The sequence below is a fragment of the Anopheles moucheti genome, chromosome 2 (assembly GCF_943734755.1).
Source record: "Anopheles moucheti chromosome 2, idAnoMoucSN_F20_07, whole genome shotgun sequence".
Taxonomy (NCBI): Eukaryota; Metazoa; Arthropoda; class Insecta; order Diptera; family Culicidae; genus Anopheles; species Anopheles moucheti.
Genome location: NC_069140.1, coordinates 67,604,341 through 67,625,931, shown reverse-complemented (window position 1 = coordinate 67,625,931; position 21,591 = coordinate 67,604,341). Strand labels below are relative to the sequence as shown.

The following is a 21,591-nucleotide window of genomic DNA, read 5'->3' as shown; positions in this document are numbered from 1 at the left end:
GTAATAATTTTTATTCGAACTATAGGCGCCAAAGCATGTTCGAATGTAAAGTTGGCAACCATTGCTTAAGGTGCCCCAATCATAAAAAACGACATTCTTCACATTCTTCACAGCAACAAACAATCGCATCAAATCACACAGCTAGAAGCTAAAATTTTGTGTTTTGCAAAAATAAAATTTATCTATATCAAAAGCGCAGTTAGTAGGTGTTGTGGACATGCTGACCGACGCGCAACATTGTCGTCTGGGTCGCTCGTGTCGCGCGACAGACCTTTGATGACAGGTGTCAGCTGTACCACGTGCGACAGGATAAGGGCGCACCCATTTTTTGGTGTCATCCTGCAGGCCAGGACGTTGGCACCTAAGAGTGGGGACTTGATCTTAAGCTGCCAACAAGAGGAGACGTGCGTGGTGTGTTCGTGTTGCGTGTGCGCGAGGAGTTTATGTTTTTTTAATGTAGTTACGTTTTAATATAGTGTTTTATTCTGTAATTTGTGTTCAGTGTTTTATCGATATTATAACCCGTTATTTTTGTAATATCACCAAACCCCCTACGCGAACACAAAAGTAGGCAATAGTAGGCAATTAGTGTAGGAAAATGAATGTGTTAGGGCAGGCAAATACAGTGACGAAGCTAGTGAAGTTAGTTGAAGATGAGGTAGGGCTAGTTAGTTTGATGTTAGATGCAGGACTGTTGAGGGCAGCTCAGAATTGCGAGAACTGTAGTGCAGGGATGATTAGGAAACCGATAAATTCGCAAGGCTGTTTTAAGTGGGTTTGTTGTGACCCGCGGTGTAATAGGGCAGAGTGTTCGGTTAGGAAGGGCAGTGTTTTTAGTGGATCGAGGTTAACATTAGGGAAAAGTATGCTGTTGATATTAGGATGGACTAGGAATCTTAGCGTAGAAACGATAGTTGAGGAATTTTCAGTTAATAAGAACACAGTTTATAAGTGGTTTAGTGAAATTAGGGAAAAATGTGCTAGTTACGTCGAGGCTAACAGAAGACCGATAGGAGGATTAGGATTAACGGTAGAAATAGACGAGTCGGTAGTAGTTAAGCGTAAGAATCATAGGGGACGTATTTCAAATAATAATCAGGTTTGGCTAGTTGGAGGAATTTGTAGGGAAACGAAAGAGATATTTTTAGAAATAGTAGAGAAAAGAGATAGGGCAACTTTACATAATTTAGTTTTAAACAACGTAGATAGGAATAGTACAGTAGTGACAGATTGTTGGGCAGCGTACGGAGGATTAGAGCAGCATGGATATAGGCACAATAGGGTAAATCATTCAGAGAATTTTGTAGGATTTTTTTTTGGAATCGCGATATTCATACACAGAACATAGAAAATTTATGGAGGCATGTAAAGGATTTTATTAGGAGTAAGGGAACGCACAAAGGTAGCATGAGGTGTTATTTAAGGGAGTATCAGTTTAAGCGTCATAACCAGAATAGTTTTGAGGAGATTTTAAATATACTGAAAGCAGATTAGGGCCAAATAGCTAGCATCTGATAGGAGCTTAGTTTAGATAGTGTAGAAAAGATTAGATGGTTAGGTAGGTGGTTGGCAAATGCTAAAGATGCTTGCTCAATGTTAAATTAACATTTTGCATTGATCGAGCATTTTTAGAACTCCGATCTCAAACCTCCTCGTGGTGCTGACTGGAGAGTAATTGCTGTGCAAAACACACAGTGATTACTCACTAATTGAGACGGGGGACTTATCTATATGTAGAAGAATTTTTGTTTTCTTTCTAGTTAAACGGACCAGGTTGCTAATGAACATAATGTTCAGATCAACATACCAGTCTCGAACACGTCGCAGAAATCGGTGCAATTCGGACGCCGGAACATCGAACAACACATCGAAAAACTGTGCGTCGATTATCCACCGCGAGCTAGGACCGCACACTTGTAAGACACGAACCGGTACGTTTATGATGTTGGCCCATAGCTAAGTAAAAAAACTTAATTTGACCATCTATTTATCCCGACAGTAACAATCGCCTGGCGTTTAGCACCCTTTCCTTGAGGGGCAGGAATCCTGGCTACAATCCTGGCTGGTCTAATAGTCGAGGTGATGATCCCAGGAGCGCAGAGTGAACCAAGTAGACTTTCGCTGGATGGACTCAATTCGTGCGAGCACCAAACGACATTGGCGTACTTGAGCAACCGGTGTAGTGTGCAAGAACGGCCGGTAAACCTTAACGTGTAACCAAACGGGTTGCTGACGATCATCGTTATTCGTTTATTACTGCGTTCACTACCGTTAGGATATTTCTTCCATCAACGCATGACGTGATCTCATGTTCGTTCTTAGCTCCCGTATAACCCTTGTGTTTTTACTTGCTTATATCGTTTGTATGTTTGGTCAATAAATCAGTTACAGCTTTTAAAATTTTTCCTATGAGTACATAACAATAATAGTTTAATATTCTTAAAAAAAACAGAAATTCAAATAAACGATAGTATGAACAAAATTCTACATGATCAACCGTTTTATTTTTTTGCCTAGAAAAGCTCATTTTGCTATTTGATATCACTTCTAAACTTTGCAACAAGCCATCAGGTTTTACTTTCAGCAAGACTATTTACGCCACTGTCTCTATCGCCAGTACAAGAACGGGCGATCGAGAAGGACAACACGGTTCTGCGTAAAGCTACACAACATATAAACATGCATACATGCATGTAACATACATTTAAACAATACATAACATATAAATTGACCTTAAATGAGCTAATGATAGCTTATAATACTGCTTTATAATAGCATTTTCAGATGAGAATAGTAATATTACCTAGAACATCAGCGAATCACATTAGAAAACATTCTCGCAGTTAAATGAACCAACCAGAATCAGACCAACATACAGAAACATTGAACAAGCTGGAGAAAAGGTCTGATCTGGTCGGTATGAATCAGATGACTCAAGTAGCTGTGCCGAGCGAAATAACGCAAGAGTAAAATTTATATTATTATTCTAATGAAATTTCAGTGCGGTTGCAGCTACGTTACTTAAACTATTATTACGAGAACCGCGATCAAGAACGAACCTCGTTTTTGTAAAAAGTAAAACGTGGTAAAATATTACATCAATGCGCCAAAAATTACCTATTCGGCATACATTTGCAATTTATGCTTCGTGGGGTTGTGGAATATTCGGTGGAACAGTGCGTTTGCATTTTACGATTACCCGTCTTAGCTCTCGTCTTACGATGACGAAGCCACAAATTAATCTGTTCATGTCGAGCGAACAAAGTTCAGTTGAAATCCTGGATATAAAGGAATGACAGTACTTATTGAAAGCATTATTGTAGCTGACGAGAGGAATAAAAAAGTGAAATTCGCTCATCGAAGCTCGTTCACCAAAAAGAAAAAGACATATCCCGGCAATGTCCAAACATAAGTTGAAAAACTTGCCACGAAAATACTGACCGCGATCGCGTGAGGTTTGGGAAATCCGATCACCAAAAATGTTTGTCAACATAACCCAGCGCGAGCGACTAATGTATACAGGAAATTGGTACTTAGCTAAAGCTAAAGAATGTTAAGTTAAATAATCATATTAATACGAAAGGGTAGATAATAAAGAACATAATTCAACATAACCCAGCGCGAGCGAGTAATGTATCGAACTACATCTCACGAGGCTCAACATGGATTTATCCCCAAGCACTCAACCACCACCAAGTTGGAGTTCGTTAGTCGCTGCCACAGGACTGTTGATGCCGGCCTTCAGATAGATGCCGTATATACGGATATCAAAGCAGCTTTTGACAGCGTGCCACATGCAATTCTTCTCGGTAAGCTTGAAGTCCTTGATTTTCCTGTTAAAATGCGACCGATCGTACCAGGTAAAAATTGGAACCCATACTTCGCGGTGCATCAACGCTTCTTCCGGAGTACCTCAAGGGAGCAACCTTGGTCCGCTGCTCTTTGTGATCTACATCAACGACGTGTCGCGGGAGCTTCCACCAGGTATGCCACCTGCTGTATGCCGATGATGCGAAGCTGTTTTTCCCGATCCATACCCAAGCAGACCATTCGCTTTTTCAGACGGCTCTGAGCGTGTTCCAGTCCTCGTGCTCCACGAATGGCCTAGAGCTTTGCGCCGACAAGTGTGCTATAATAACATTCGCTGGAAAACGCAGCTCACTGTTATTCGAGTATGCCATCAACGGATCTGCCCTTGTGCGCCAAAGTTGTGTCAGGGACCTTGGAATGCTCCTTGATGCTAAGTTGAGCTTCAAAGACCAGCTAGAGCACATTGCTACTAAGGCAACCAGCAAATTGGCCTGCTGAAAAAGTAAGCGCGCGACATTACTGATCCGGTCCGTACTAAGGCGCTCTATTGTTCCTTAGTACGTTCGGTGATGGATTACGCATCTGTGGTGTAGTGGCCTACAGCTGCGCGTCCCCTGGCTCGCCTGGAGTCCATCCAGCGCAAGTTTACGCGGTTTGCTCTTCGCTCCTGGAGCGTCCAAGTTGACTATGACGGACGCTGCGCTTTACTTGGTCTGGTGTCGCTGAAACAGCGAAACTGTAAGGCGCATAGATTATTTGTCGCTGGGCTACTTGAACATCGGATCGACTCGCCGGCACTGCTATCCGGTCTCAACATCTACGTTCCGGCGAGATCGCTCCGTGCCAGGCTGTTACTTGACGTATCATTACTATTATTGTCCGTGTGCCGAGAGTTCAACGCTGTTTGTGATCGTTTTGAACCTGACTTGTCACGTTTCTTATTCTTAAATTATATTCGTTCTGTGCGGCCAACTAAGTGTTAACTGTATATGTATAACTAAGCTTCAAAGGGGCCATATGGGCCATATAAATCAAATTAACAAATTATCAAATTAACGACTTGCATACTATTCTCACTCATGATGCTCTTTTATGCACATGACATCAAAATTTTCCTTCCGATCAATACTCCTAATGATTGTGTCTCTCTCTAAAACTATCTCCTTGCTTTTTCTTCATGATTGTTGTTGTTATTGTTGTTTGTTTTTTTACGAGGCTTTTGTGCATTTGCCTCTCTTGATAAGACAATAATAATGACAAAAATTATAATAGTATTGATAATGACAGGATAGCAATAATGAAAAATGGAATGAAAATCTGATTTTATATAAATAACCATATATATCTGAATGTGTATACCTTTATCCTTTGTACATAGCTAAATGTAGAAAGTGCAAAGGCACACCCATCTTTTGTATATACTTATGTTTATATATGTACAGGCAGTCCCCGAGATACGCGGTTCCTCTTATACGCGGATTCGGAGATACGCGGTTTTTGGAAATTTGACAGCTCGTTGGGTTTATGGTACATAGTTTATTTCTGCTGACATCATGTGTCAAAACGAAACGCGCGGAAATGTACATATAGCAGAAACAAGTGGCGTGACAAATACTGATCTGGAAAACTTTTGTTTATTCAGTCTGTGTTCTAGGTAATATTTCATTAAAATTAATAAAACGATGATTTTTACTATTTCTTTACATTTATTTTCTATTTTTTAAGTTTATTGTTGCTAAATGAACATAAATCACAAGCGTCCAAGCGAAAGAAAAGCGCCATCAGCTTTAGTAACAAACACAAAATTATCAAAATGTACGAAGGAGAAAAATGTTACGCCAACATCGCCAGAGATACCAATCGACCGGAATCAACCATTCGGACTATAATTAAAGCAAAGGATCAGCTAAAACAATCGATTAAAAATGCTCCATTAGAGTCTACTATAATGACAAGAACACGTGAGGATAGCATAGTCGAAGTTGAAAAATTGTTGCTGATGTGGATAAATGATTTAACTCAGAAACGCATACCTCTAAGCCTCAAAAACATCCAAGATAAAGCATTATCTCTGTATAATGATATAAAAAGAGAAGAAACAAACGAAGGCGAAGGATTTAAGGCTAGCAAAGGATGGTTCGCAAGGTTTAAGAAATGCGCAAATTTGCATAACGTTTCCAGTGCAGATGAAGATGCGGCATACTACTTTCCGGACTATTTTACAAGGCTTGTGATGGATAAAGGGTATCTTCCAGAACAAATATTCAACGTCGATGAAACTTCTTTGTTTTGGAAGAAAATACCATCGCGCAGCTACATTAATAAGCAGATGGAAGTAATTCAAAGTGGCCAAAGACCGAATTGCTGTAATGGTTGGAGGAAATTTAGCAGGGAATATGAAATTAAAACCTCTCACAGTTTATCGTTGCCGCAAACCACGAGCATTCAAAAATATTACGTTCGATAGTCTACCGGTAGTTTGGAAGTGGAATTCCAAAGTATGGGTAACGCGTACGATTTTTACTGAATGGTTCAACGAATGCTTTATACCAGAGGTAAAAAAATATTGTGCAGATATAAACATTCCGTTCAAGGTACTGCTGCTACTGGATAACGCTCCTGGGCATCCAGTTGAATTGAATAATATGAACCCCAATGTGGAAGTTATATTTTTACCACCAAGAACGACTTCATTAATTCAACCGATGGACCAGGGTATCATTTACACCTTTAAATCATATTACATACGTCGCGTGTTTAAGCATGCAATACAAAGCATGGAAGAGCAGACTTATTCGTTTTCAGTTGAGTTTTGGAAAAAATTTTTAACATTTTAACTGCGGTAGGGCACATTGCAGAAGCATGTGCGAAGCATGAAGGAGATTTTATCTGACACGATGAGTTCTTGCTGGAAAAAAATAATTCCAACATATTTTGTTCAAGACAACGTATCACAAACAGATGATCTGGTCGACGAATGTGTAACGTTAGCACATCTTTAAGAAATAGAAGTGAATGTAGATGAAATGAGGCAGCTCATCATTGAAGCGGGAGAGCCGTTATCCAATGACGAGCTTATTAAAATTGAATCATTGGAGGTGCTGGAAGAGTATGACAATGAAAGCGATAATGACGCGGGCACTGATTTATACCGAATCATTCTGGCAAAGAGCCATGTATGTATGTAGCTGTAGAGTCGGGATCTAAGTTTTTATGGTCCTGCATGGAATTTGAAACCTCCAGACCGTCCTTGAAAAATGCATTTGAGGGCATGGACAGATTACCTGATACTTCGAAACGGGATATTTTGGCTTGCAAGGGTCTCAAGTACATGAGGTTTATCTTTCGCTTTGCCAGGGACGATGGTTTACTCCTATGAATCCTGAACCAATAGTGAACCAATCCTTAGAGGAACTACTGCTTCCTTGCATATTTCTTGTGTTGTCTTTGTAAACAAATGTTAAATACCAATACCAATTAACAAATGTTATAAGCCGTCGAGAGCACAATGGCCTTAGAGGACAGCATCAAAGTCACAAAAGCGGGGCAGACTTGACAGTGTTCTGTTTAGTTCAGTCTCAATTTATTTGTTGTTTGTTTTTTCCCCTCTTGTCCCGTCCACGCCTGATCACATCATCACGACAAGACCACGATTGGAACCACTCCTCTATCGGTCAATAGTACCAACACGGAGAGCATAGCACAATAGAGACACAACGATAGCACCAAACTTATCGAGACTCACACCGTAATAGGACGCCTTAAACATTGCTGCAGGATAAGGCAAATGACAAGGAGGAAGTGCCTTATAAATATTGTAAACTCATATGGGGCTGACTATATGGTGAAGAACTGTAATTTAAAATAAAACAAATAAAATTAGTAGGTGAAATTTGCCGCCGGCACGATGTATCACCAGCTCCTTCCGGTCAGTCGCGTACGAGACCGGCGTCGTTCGTGCTGCTAGTGCGATAGGACACAAGGTGTCACAGGAGGCCCCAAGCTGCCCCTGACGCCAGCAGCAGGGAGATTCGACATTAGCAGTGCGTAGCTTCAATTCAGAAAAGGCAAAGGTCGTGGGACTTGTCAACCACAAGTCCGACCGCTAGCCGTTACATGATATGGGTCCACTTGCAAACTTTGAGCAAGGGTTCCGAATCAGCCGGATCTAAGTACTTGGCATGCTCTCACAGTTCAGGAAGAGGCCTCTAACAGCGAGGCGACAACATCCGGCCACTTGGGCCCACTATAAACGAGGTAGCTTTGTAGAAGAGAGGGAAAAGGGAGAATAAATTTTAACCCCACGAGGGATGTAAAGGTAAATAGCTTAACGGGAAGGCTTTTCTCGGAAAAGCTTATACGAGCAATTTGTTGTGAAGGGAGCGTATATGAAGTACGGTATTATTCTTAACATTAAAACCCTTAATGGAAAAATGTATAGAAAAGGTGTCGGAAGGAGATCATTTTACGAATTGCGATACGGCTATTTGTAAAAAAAAATGAAATGAAACCCCTTCTGAAGTATTAAAATAAATTGCCTTTACCTCTGCGAGTTAGCAGCTCATCGTCCAGGCATTACGCGATAAGTGACTCCCGTCGGCGCTACAGCACATCCAGAGGAGCTACTTCAGCAGCCGCAAACTGATTGTGGAGACTAGCGAAGGTCCAATCGAGAAGGACGTCTCCGTGGGATTTCCATCCCATTTTTCCATCTTCGGTCCACGGTGTGAAACCTCCTCTACGATGCTGTCCTTCATGTGGCTCTGCCATCAGGCGTACAATGCCTGGCCTATGCTGATGACCTGGAGTTGTTGGAACCACAACTAGGCAATTAATAGTAACAGCGGTCGTAGCGATCCAGCAGTAGCTGCAACAACACCGGCTGGAATTGGTGCCCGAGAAGAAGTAGCTGACCGTCATCTCTAGTATGGAAACTGTAGAACTGACAATCAACGAAGTGATCGTGCAATCTACCCGCTCCATCCGTCACCTCGGAGAACGTAGCTGCATGACCATCTTTAATGGCTGCTGCACGTCGAAAAAGAGCCCATTAAGGCGACCGTGATCGCGATTTCGATGTCTAGGCTGATCTAGAACCATCGTGGATCCAGGTCCAGCAAAGCCTGACTACCCGCGGCGGTGGTTGAGACGAAAAGAATACTTGCATAAATAATTAACCCAATATTCGTTCGCCACACCACCGGCAGAATCAACAGGTTTTGTTTACATTTTGATGAGCTGACTGACCGGAACTGTCAAATAAAGTCTCAAAAAATAAAAATCTGTAGATGCGCCCGGTTTTCCTCAACACTCAATGGGTGAGGGAATCCACATCGCCCGTGGCCTCGTAGCTATACACTCGTATGTATGTATAGCTTGTATAAGCTTGTATGTATGTAGCTTGTAAATGTATTCTTTGTTTGGCTCAGTAACACTACTTGACGGTTTTTTGAAAATCTTTGAAAACATCAATGTATTGTAACTGTTATGGAGCACCCTATACCGCATCGATGAATCCGACACGGTAACTCACCGTTGACAGGCAATGGTCAGCATAAGAGGTTCGCTTATACGAACGACATCAAGTGTCTGCTGTGCGGTGGAGGTCACTGAATCGCGGCAGGCATTTGCGGTGCGCAACGTTCATTGTAGTGATGCAAATCCTTCAAATCAACGTCAACAGGAGCCGAAAAAGCCAGGCGCCGCCTTCGAAGGCTGACATCATACGGCATTCCCTTCGAAGATGCGAAATGTAGCAGGCGCGTAGACTAGCTGCTAGAGGGGTTACACTCTCAAACAAAGGGCTACACGAGCTCTTGACAGCAAATGGCATCATCACTGAAACGACCACCTTCGGTCGTTAGTATTCGTAGCTACACGGGAAAAGGGGGAAATTGACGCGAAAGCGTTCAGTACAATTGATGCGTTAATGCGATTACAAATGTAAACGTAACGATGTGGAGACACATAACTCCTGTCATCCAACCCCTGACGGGAACGGGGACAGGATGAGGGGAACGGGAATATAATATGATTTTATGTTCAACATATATTCCTGAATTGTTAACAACAAAAACAGGCAATAGTGAGCGGTTGATGTGTAAATGTCATCCACCGGAGTCAGCGAGAGGTGAGCGTACGGGCGCACGCGCTGCCAGAACACTTCGATTCGGGCGAGCAATTAGAATGAACGTTTCGAGTGACGGGAATGCAATCATGTAACGTTTAGCGTTTTTTTTTAAGTTAATATAGTCGTTAATACGTGCCGTAATCTGGATCATGTGTCGTTATTTATTTGGTGTCCTCCCATTAGTGAGTAAGAAGCTTAAAAACAATCTTCAAACAAACAGGCAAATAACGTACGATCGGTGCCACCACCACCACCAAAAACAGCACAAAACTTTCCGTCGCTCCAAACGATCGCACCGCCCTCTGCTTCTCGCAGTTCCGTAAGATCTACTGCTGTTCCTATGGTGCCGCCAGGTTTTCAATACAACCTAGCTCAGTGTCCTAGTCAGCGGCACAACAGATGGAACCAACCCCATCACAAGAAGATTCCTTGTATGACGCTGGTACACTTTTGGTCATCTTCCAGGAAACGTCGGTTAAGTTGAAAAGGTGCCGCTCAAAGCACGAAAGAATACCGCTATGCGACTTTCTGCATCGCCACAATATAGACGTTGCATTAGTGGTAGAAACGTTCCTTAAACCCAACGTGAGTTTTTCTGTACCAGACTACATTACTCATAGACTTGATCGTATAAGCTCAAATGGCGGTGGTGTGGCCATTATCATCCGGCGTGGTATTAATCACACACTCCTACCTTGCTTTAATACCATGATACTAGAGGCATTGGGAATTCGAATATCAGCGAGTATCGGAGTTTTGCAAATAGTTGCAGCCTATTGTCCCCAGCAAAGCAACAGCAGGCTTGCGACTGTTTTCCAGCAAGAACTGAGTCGTATCGCCAGTACCAACACTAAGACCATCATTGGAGGCGACTTGAATGCCAAGCATCACCTATGGGGAAATCTACGGTGTAACCGAAATAGGATATTCCTCTCAGATGTGGCACAACTCGGACACTTCAAATCAATTGTTCCAAATTTCCACCACCTTTTCGAAGGATCTACTCATAGGCAAAATGGATACAGTTTAGCAGAATCGTAGATCGGAGTATCGACTCAACTGAAGTGACAACAATCGAAGATATCGATCGAGCCATCACCGCTCTGGAGGGAGCAATAAAGACTGCAGTAGCAGAAACAGTGCCTGAAGTGCGATTCAAAGGCACCTAGACTACTAATCAAGCCTCGCAATCAACTAAGAGACAATACCACCATATTGGAGAGACGGACAAGAAACATCATGCAGCTGTTCTGTCTAGGGTCATCTCTGCTCGGGTCGATGATATACGCAAAAATAATTTTGGTTCATAAATGGCTGCTCTTGGCAAAAATACCAATACGATGTGGAAAGTTCAAAAAATCTTGAAAAACAAACCAAAACCTATGCCCTCCTTGGTTGACAATTTAGGTAAAATGCTGTTAACTGGTTTAGAAAAAGCAAATGCCCTTTTATTTCATTTCTCAAGCGCCCATAAACTTGATGACCGTATAAAGAGTAACATGGAATCAGTAGTAATACAATCAATTTCACAACTGAAAAATACACAGCCACCAATGGCAGTCGAAAAGTCTGTAACTGTGAATGAGGTAATTTCCTCTTTGAAAGTACTAAAAAACCTAAAGGCAGCAGGGTTCGACGGACTGTTTAACATTGTGCTCAAGCATTTAAGGATTAAAGCTATTACCTTAATTGCTAACATCTTTACTAGATGCTTAAAGCTTTGTAATATAACTGCTTGTCCCATAGATACAACACGGTCATACGTGATCACCACGGGACAACACACCATGTATAGGTCTACATTTCTTTCAGTACGGATTGGGACAGAGTCCCCAATAAAACACTAGACTTCTTTAGTTGAGCATAACGATCAACTACGACAGTAACAGCGTGTGCACGTAGCTGCGAGTGCCTCCGAGTGACTGCCTAGTCAATTGTCAATCTTTATTTTATAACATAATTACGGGTAAACATCGTGAGTACAAATTTGATAGAATTTTCCATTAACCTAGATATCGAACTAGTTGAAATTTGATACTTTTGTTTGTCTGAATTTTGATTGGTTGGTTTAATTGTTTTCTTGAGTTCTAGTTCTTATTAATTGGGTGGCGTAGTTCTGTTTCATATAAGCTATGTATGGACGGGTTATTTCCTGTTGCTAACTTGAACCAAGTCAAGCAATAGTGTCTATTGCTATATTGCAAAGGTTGCAACTCTGGCGTGAAGCGCACCTGTACTGTCTTGCAATGAGGTCGCGATGGGTTTTTTTTGACGCTGCGTATTGATCGGGTATGGATTGAGTTTGCGTAAGCTCTTTGCGCGGTCGACGCTTCTATGGTGTATGTTTTTTTATGTTTTGCCTATTGGGTTTGTACCTGCAACTTGTGTGCATTGAATGAGTACCTGTAACTTGTGAGCGATTAATGTTTGATTTAATTGCGCCTGAGGTTTATGCTATTTGCGTTAATTGTTTATTGCAGTTCTTGTTCTAATATCTTGATAGAGGAGCATGGGGTGAATTTCAACATAAGACATGGGGTGAATGTTTTTTTAGACTGTATAGCAGATATGCTACAGCTTAACTACTGCGTTTCGGCATCCCAGGCACGATAAGCTGAAAGGTACCATAATTAAAGTGACAACAAAAAAAGTTTGGAGAATGTGATGCAATTTGTTTTGAAGATTGGATGGTTCCTGCAAATATAATAACCAGCGATATCTCGGAACATTTTAGGTAGAATCTTTTGCAAAATGTTTTTATTGCTCAAAGATCTTTTCATACACCAAAGAATCTACCTTTTTTTCTCGAGTTACGCGAATAATGCGTGGCAGAGCAGTTCACGTAACTCGAATTCCCTTTATAATATCGATTTTATCTAGTATTCAGTGGTCGTTTTCTTCTTTTCACGTTATGAGATACATTAATAATTGAAATTTTTACGTTTATTTCGATAATTAAAGCTAATAACTAACTAATTTTTACCACAATTAATGTTTATAATATTAAAATGTAACGTATTTTTGGGAAAATTTTAAACTTGACACATAAAACAATCAATTCCATTTACAAAATTACACGAACTGTCAAAATTTTGAGATTGAACTAAAATTTTTGAGAAAAAAAACTGTACTTCTAATTTGAGGCGGCATTTGAATTTGGTACATAAAACGGTGCCATATGTAAGGTAAAGTCAAAGCGTGTCAAAGCTGCTATCAACATGGACGAAGAAGCTGGGCCTTCCGGAACAAACCAACCGCCAACAAGCAAAAGTGAATGTAGGCATACAAGGTTATTAAAAAAAACAATCAGCAGTGAATCAAAACGACTTCTTGATAAAATGCTGCTGGAACTAATTTCCAAAAGTGCTTACCGATTTAGTGGAAAGTGAAATAAAAAAAAATACATATGTAACATGCAGGTTTGACACCTTTGACTAATAACGCAAAAACAATTTAAAGTAGCTAAGACACAATGATTAGTAAACGTCTCACGCAATAAAGCCACATGAATTTTAGATCATCTTAGACACAAACCGCTAAGGATCAAAGTGAATTGTAAGCAGTCAGAAATTAGAACAAGATAGCTAATGAGATAGCATGAGAAGTGACGTCCTCAATACACAATACACATGAAGATATTTTTCTGCCAATTAAAACTTAGATTAAAAGTTATTATAACATTGAATACCACCAAAAATAGCATAGGAATTTTAGTCATAACAAAGTAATATTTTTATAGCACATTCAATAATGTAAACTATGTAAATTAGAGAGAGTTCATCCAATTGCGCAGCAAGACAATAGGAATTGTAACCAACATTAAAATATGTAAAACGCACCTGTGAAAAATTACGTACGCATAATGCACGCGTTAGAAAGAGATAGTTAAATATGTTCTCGCATTACAGAGCTAGAGGGCTAAATACGCCCATAAGGACAATGTAATTATTTTATATAAAAAGGAGGCTGGCGCGGAGCCAAAATCAATCGCAATCAGTTAGTCAGTCGGAATCTCATTTTACGCATTTACGCATTTGTTTTTTAATCAGTTGTAACGCATTTTACGAAGTCAAAAATCAAAAATAATAAAAAGGTGAACCCAAAACGCAAACGTATAAGTGCAAGTAAACTTCGCAATGAATGCAAGTAAACTTCGCAATATGTGAAACGAGTTTCACATAAACAATTACCAAATGCCAAATTCCAACGATTCAAAATTAAACGAATCAAAAAACGACAAAATGGCGCATTTTGATATTAAAACTGCTACATCTCTTGTACAAATATACAATGGATCATCTGAGAACCTGGATATAACAGGTGGCTGATAATTGTTTGGCCTATGACAGTAAAACATTTTTTTTTGGCCAAATTATTTTTTTGTATTCAACATACGTCTCTTCAAGGGCGATACACCGATTTTAGCGGTCTTTAAATTTTTCGACACCCTTTTTGCAGTCGTATTTGTCCTTTGCCTCAAAAAAGGCCTCAGTTTTTCCGAACACCTCTTTATCCGACGAAAATTTCTTCTCAGAGGACATCCTTCTGGGATCTGAGAAATGGAGTTAGTCATTGGGAGCCAGATCTATGAAATAAGGTTGGTTGACGAAGCATTTCGAGGCCTAATTCATTAATTTTTGCCATTGTTTTCACTGGTTTGTGGCACGGTGCGTTGTCTTGACGAAACAAAACTTTTTTTTCTTCAAATGCGACCGTTTTTTGGCGATTTCGTCCTTCAATCGCTCCAAAAATTTGATGTAATAGTCGCTGTTAATGATTTTTCCTTTCGAAAGATAGTCGATGAAGATTATTCCTCACAAATCCCAAAAAAATTGACGCCATAACCTTGCCAGCTGATTGTTGCGTTTTCCCCCGCTTTGGAGCAAGTTCATCGCGTCTAGTCCACTCGAATGACTGTCTATTGGACTTTGGAGTGAAGTGGAGAAGCCAAGACTCATCCATGGTTTCAAACTGATGCAAAAACTCAGATTTATTTCGCTTAAACAGCTCCAAACTCTACTCCGAATCATCAATTCGTTATGAGCGTATATGAGCTCGCACGGCAGGCATTTTGCACAGAGCCTTCTCATGTCCAAATACTCGTGAACGATATGTCCAACACGTTCCTTAGACATCTTTAGGGTGTCAGCTATCTCGATCAGCTTCACATTATGGGTGTTCTTAATAATTTTGTGATTTTTTTAATGTTTTCGTCAGTAACCACCTCTTTTGGGCGTCCACTGTGTTCACCATCTTTAGGGCTCATTTAATCACTTTTAAATTTAGCATACCAATATTTTATGGTTGTTTTGGTGGAGTAGTGTCCAAAGGCTCTTCGTTAAGCCAATTTTTGGCTTCAACTGTATTTTTCCCCTTCAAAAACTAATATTTAATCATCACGCGAAATTCCTTCTTTTCCATGAATACTCTAACACAAAAGTTGCGTCATACAAAATGCCCTAGCTCATTAGGTTGTGGCCCGAGTGGTAGAAAAGGCTAATAGTACATATAGCACTTAGCTCATTGATACTGGAGCAGCAGTATCGTTATTCGTTAAATTGGAAAAATTAAATCTCAAGATGAGATTAATAGCAAAAACAGAGTTAAGCTAACCGGAATCGTAAATAACTCTTTTATTACTTATGGAACAATTAATACCAATTTATCATTTGAGAATGGGATAGTTAATCATAATTTTCATTTGATATCAGATATTATAGAAATAGAAGCAGATGGTATTCTAGGAAGAGATTTCTTTCCAACATACAAATGCAAAATAGATAATGAATATTACTTATTAAATTTTGAATTAAAAGGAATTTCAATCTCTCACCCTATAGAAGATAACACAATTTCAGTACCAGCAAGAAGTGGAATTACTCATAAAATTTCACCGAAACTTATTAAAGTAGATTCAGTAGTACATGCATAAGAGTAAGACACAATGATTAGTAAAACGTCTTACGCAATAAAGCCACACGAATTTTACATCATCCTAGACACGAACCGCTTAGGATCAAAGTGAATTAAAAGCAGTCAGGATTAGAACAGGATAGCAAAAGAGATAGCATGAGAAGTGGCGTCCTCAATACATATACATACACATGAAGATATTTTTCTGCCAACCCCCTTCAAAACAGTTCTACACTGATGGATCGTCTTCTGGGGAGGGTACGGGCTTCGGTGTTTTTGGCATAACAACGGAGGTCGCGTTCAAGTTGAGTCAACCATGCAGTGTATACACTGCTGAGTTGGCCGCAAAATTTTACGCGCTACTTATCATAGCTGCGAGCCCTTCTGGCCAGTACTTCGTTTTCACTGATAGTTTAAGCGCAATTGAAGCGCTAAAAACAGAGAAGGCTGTTAAGAGCCATGACTATTTTATCCACAAAATTATGGAAGTATTTGGCTCATTGTTTGAGAAAGCTTTTAGAGTTTCGTTTATTTGGGTTCCTTCTCATTGTGGAATTCCCGGCAATGAAAAGGCCGACTCACTGGCCAAAAAAGGCGCAACCGAAGGCGCATTTTACGATAGACCAATCTCAACCCATGAGTACCTTCGCTCCCCACAGCAACTTTGTCTGTCTCGCTGGCAGAGCATGTGGGAAGTGGATGAACTCGGGAGATTCCTTTTCTCGATCTCTCCGCAAGTGTCCCTGCGGCCCTGGTTTGGTGGGCTCTCTGTGGATCGTGCGTTTATCCGCATGATGTCTCGGCTTATGTCGAACCATTTTGCACTGGATGCACATCTACAGCGCATAAACCTGTCGGACAGGAAAGTATGTGGCTGCGGGGTTGGATTCCACGACGTGGATCACCTTCTGTGGCACTGCCTGGAATTTGAACCCGCCAGACCTGACTTGCTGAGGGCAATCCGGGGGATCGGACTGCAACCGGGTGCTCCGATCCGCGACGTACTGGCTAACAAGGACTTGAGGTATATGATGATTATATACCGCTTCTGCCGAGAGAATGGTCTAATCCTTTGATTCCCTTCCTTAAGTTCCTTTCCATCCTTCCAAATGTTCCATTAAATGTTAAATGTTGTCCTACGTTATATTCGTATTGTGCCACATAGATTTCGACACCAACGCGACCCCACTGGGACACGGCAGCATCTCCAAACATCCACGGAGGCAGAAAAATATAGCTACAATTAGCACGGTTGTATCGCTCCTTGTTGTAACTGTTGTAAATGTTACACTAATATTACGTGCCTGTTCTTTGTCTACACCTACAACAATAGACCGGCAACAACATCAATAGCCCAGCATCACATCCACCTCCACCACCACCACCACCACCAACCACCATACAACAAATACCACCACCAGCATCAGCATCACCTCCGACACCATCATCGCCATCACCACAAAGCTTCAACCGCCACCCATGAAAAAGACCACATCACCATCCGCCACTGCATTCCATAGTTTTAAGTTAGTTTTTAAAACAACCGAGCAAGCCCGGGATAAGGCTCATAACTGGGAGGAAATGCCCAAAGTCATGGAATTTCGACAAAATATGTCGATCATACGGCCCTTGGCCGTCATAATGGAAAAAAATAAATAAAAATAAAACTTACATCAAAAGTTATTATAACATTGAATACCACCAAAAATAGCGTAGGAATTTTAGTCATAACAAAGTAATATTTTTATAGCACATTCAAAAATGTAAACTATGTAAATTACAGAGAGTTCATCCAATTGCGCAGCAGGACAATAGGAATTGTTACAAACATCAAAATATGTAAAACGCACCTGTAAAAAATCACGTACGCATAATGCACGCGTTAGAAAGAAACAGTTAAATATGTACTCGCATTACAGAGCTAGAGGGCTAAATACGCCCATAAGAACAATGTAATTATTTCATATAAAAGGGAGGCTGGCAGCAGATCAAGGAGTTATCAGTCTACGAAGCTATCGAAGTCGGAAAAATAAAAGTGGACAAAAAGTAAAACAAAACGTATGAGTTGTATAAGAAAAAAAACTTTCTCTACATTGGGATGACATCAGAAGATAAGGAGTTTTAGGATATGTTTCTCTCGAACCGAAGTTCGATCCTACTTTTATTGATCCTCCCTGGTTGTTGGCTCGAGTGCAAACGTTTTTCACCAACATATACGACTTGGACTTTTGAACGAGGATTGGATGGAAACTTCCCGTCGGAGAGTAGAACGATAACTGATTTTGTTCGGACATGCCACCGCTTTTATATTGTGCTGGCCATGTCTCGAACTTTCCTATCACCTCACAATTCGTGTTCGATCCTGTCTGTTTTTTCGTTTGTTCGCCTATTCCACAAAATACGTATTTCGCTATCCCTTTGTTCTAGTTTGGTGATTCTCCTACAAACAAGGATCTTATTGTTCTCACTTTGACCTGACAAACTTCCCAACTATCATATTATTAGTTCATCCAATTCTCCCTAGGTGTCGTGTTTTCGTGTCCTACCTGACCAAGTTTTGTCGCTACAGAATTAAAGTTTTATTGAACGACTTACTTCCACCGGCTTTCCGTTATAATGGTCTATATCCGAGACTCTCCGTGCTATGAATTTGTGTTGCGTGTCCGTCGTGAGCGACCGACGTGTTACATTATTTTCTCATTTTCAATTATATGATCTGTTGAGTGGTTTGTGGCGGTCGCAAATTCTTTATTTAAACTAGTTTTGTTAAATTTCAATTGAGTTTTTTTGTTTTTTTTTTCACTTTTACAGATAAATTGAATGATCCGAATAATTTATCTTTTGAAAGCATTGGTGGTGGCATGGATAATGCAAGTAGCATGGATTTAGATTCTAACAATATTAACGATATTAATACTAACGATAGAAACATTGATGAAGAAAACGAACTAGTTGGAAGTGCTGATGATTTTTGGAGGGATACTTATAGCTTCCTCAGAAATTTTGAAAGATGCGTTAAAGCATTTGGCGATTGTAGGGCATCTTTCCCGTAACTTTCTTAATTTGCTGCTTGTAATCTGCGCGGTCATTCCTGATGAGAGGAACTGTCAGTCGAGGACGAAATGTCGCGACGCGACGAAAACGCGAGGAAAGCGAAAAACGATCAGTGGCAAACGAGAAACGGAGAGGACGACACTGAAGGATTTTATCCCTGCGCTACGCTCCGCGTTAATAAAGAAAAATAAAGTGGAAACTTAAAACTAATAATTCTAGTTTATTTTTACGCGATCCTACGTAAAATCCATTCTACGCGAGTGACCTAGGATGAAGATCACAGGCGGAAACCGCCGATTTGACACACTGCTAGATATATTAAGAAAGTTCGTTCACCCTGAGCTTCCCAAAGATGCACGTACGTTGCTAAAATTCCCAAAGTTAGCAACGAAATTCAAAGCATAACAAGGGGACGATTATGGTATAGGGATTGAGGTTGCTCTTAGAAATTTGTTTAAGGATACCATTCCGGAAGCAAATTAATTCAATTTACAAATTGCAATTGATGGTCTTCCTCCCTTCAGGAGCAACCCCACCGAATTTTGGCCTATTCTTTTTAAAATAGATGAAATACCCGATTGTCCAGCAATGGTTGCAGGTATATACAGCGGCCAAAATAAACCAACAAATTTGGAATTACAAATTACATTCCACAGGAATGCAGTTTGCTGATAAGACAGTTACTTTTTGCGAAATCTCACCGATTTTGTTACCGATTCGCCTTGCGTGAGCTTTGTTAAAAACGGTGTTAGGATATCAAGGCAAACACGGATGCACTAAGTGCGCCGTAGTTGGAGAGCGTGTGGAGTCTTTACGTAAGGTAGTTTTTGATTATGCTATAGCACCACCGCCGCGCACGGATGCCAGTTTTAGCGCAAAAATTGATAGAGCTCATCATAAATCGAAACGTTCGCCGTTAGAAGAGGTTATTGGTTTAGACATGATAACAAGTTAGATTTCCTCTACCACCATCTACCAGCATCAGTTTAATCTACCAGCACGAGTCCAGCGGGACTCGTAAATTGTTGGCATGCTTAGATGACCATAGAATGGCCTCTTTTGATCGGTGTACCACTGATCAGAAGGAAAACATTTCACACTTTCTAATTAAAACCAAACTTCCTTCTGAAATACACCGACCATTCCGATCTCTTTCAACTTAAAAATTTTGGAAAGCAACAGAATTTAGATCCTTTGCGCATTACATTAGCCCTGTGATATATAGAGATTTTATGCACCCGGATGGTTTTGATCATTATCTCCTCTATTTTTGTAGTATAACTATTTATTCGTCTCTAACATATCAACCCCTTTATCCTCTTGCACGTAGAATGCTCCACAAATTTGTATCACAGTTCCCAACTTTCTATGGTCGCACTCGTATGACAAGTAACATACATAATCTCCTTCACGTGCATAAAAATGTTGTAGCTGCAGGTGGTTTAGATTATTTTTTGGCGTATGATTTAGTTTTTTTTGCAATTTCACAAACGGTGTGCGAGAAAAGGGTCTAAATGTTTAGAACAAGTAGCTGGTAGATTAAAATTATTTGCATCCATTAATGTAGACATTAGTGTAAATAGAAAAGTATATCCATGTGTAACTACGCATGGTTGTGGGTTGCACGTTACAGCCAGTAATGTTTTAAAACCTATTTTTAGTTATCAATGGACACGAGTGAATGATTTAGTTAAAATTTTTGAGAGTAGAATTAACCCCACAAAATTCGGCCATTATTCATGGGATTCAGTACGTTAAACAAAGTAGATTATTTCAATGTTAATACATTAGATGATGTTGCTCCTATACAATTTAAATCTAATGAAATTATCATTTATACTCGGTCGAGCTCCGCCATGGAGGTGGGGCCGATGGAAGGATCGGAAGAGTGCTTTACTACAGTGAAGCGCTAAAGTTCTGATCCAGGGATTCTTGCGAAGAACAAATTCCTATTGGCAGAACAGGCTTACTCATCGCGCAAGCCGATAAGCCCAGCAGATGCGAAGCCAAGAAGCAGGGCGTATCCTGCTTCTTTCAAAGAGGTGCATGATGTTTTCTTCATGCCCAGAAATAAACCCCTGGATCACAGCATCGATTTTCAAGAAATAACCTGGAGTTCTGAAAGTACTTCGGCTGCGTCCTAATAAGATTAGGGTTTCCGCTAAGGACCGGATGCAAGCTAATGCCATTGCGGCTGATCCGGCCTATACGGAGGATTATCGGGGTTATATACCCGGTGGATTGGTGGAAGTCATCGGTGTTGTAGATGACTTCGAATGCCCTCTAAAGGACATCCTAAAGTACGGAGAGGGGGCTTTTTTGCACCAATCGATTCCTCGCGCCAAGATCCTCGAGGTGAAAAAGCTTTATGCTCCATGTTTGGTCGACGGAAAGAAGGTGTATCGTGAGACTCCCTCGCTCCGTATCACCTTCGAAGGTACGGTTCTACCGAATTCACTTTATTTTAAGGGACTTCGCGTGCCAATCCGTCGACCTTCTGTAACAAAGGTGGCAAACTGCACCAAATGCAATCAGATTGGGCATTCAGCTCCTTACTGCTCAAACGTAGTGAAGTGCAGTAAATGCAAAGGAGCGCACTCTACCGCAGAGTGCATAAAATCGGCCGAAAAATGCATTCACTGTAAACAGGAATGGCATGAGGTTGCGCCCTGTCCTGTCGGATC

At 40.6% G+C, this 21,591-nt stretch overlaps 2 pseudogenes; both read left to right on the top strand.

The window, feature by feature from the left end:
- The first annotated feature begins 865 nt into the window (after positions 1–865).
- Positions 866–1,494, top strand: LOC128298420 (uncharacterized; annotated as a pseudogene).
- A 5,342-nt stretch (positions 1,495–6,836) lies between these two features.
- LOC128298409 (uncharacterized) lies at positions 6,837–20,820 on the top strand (annotated as a pseudogene).
- Positions 20,821–21,591: the final 771 nt, after the last annotated feature.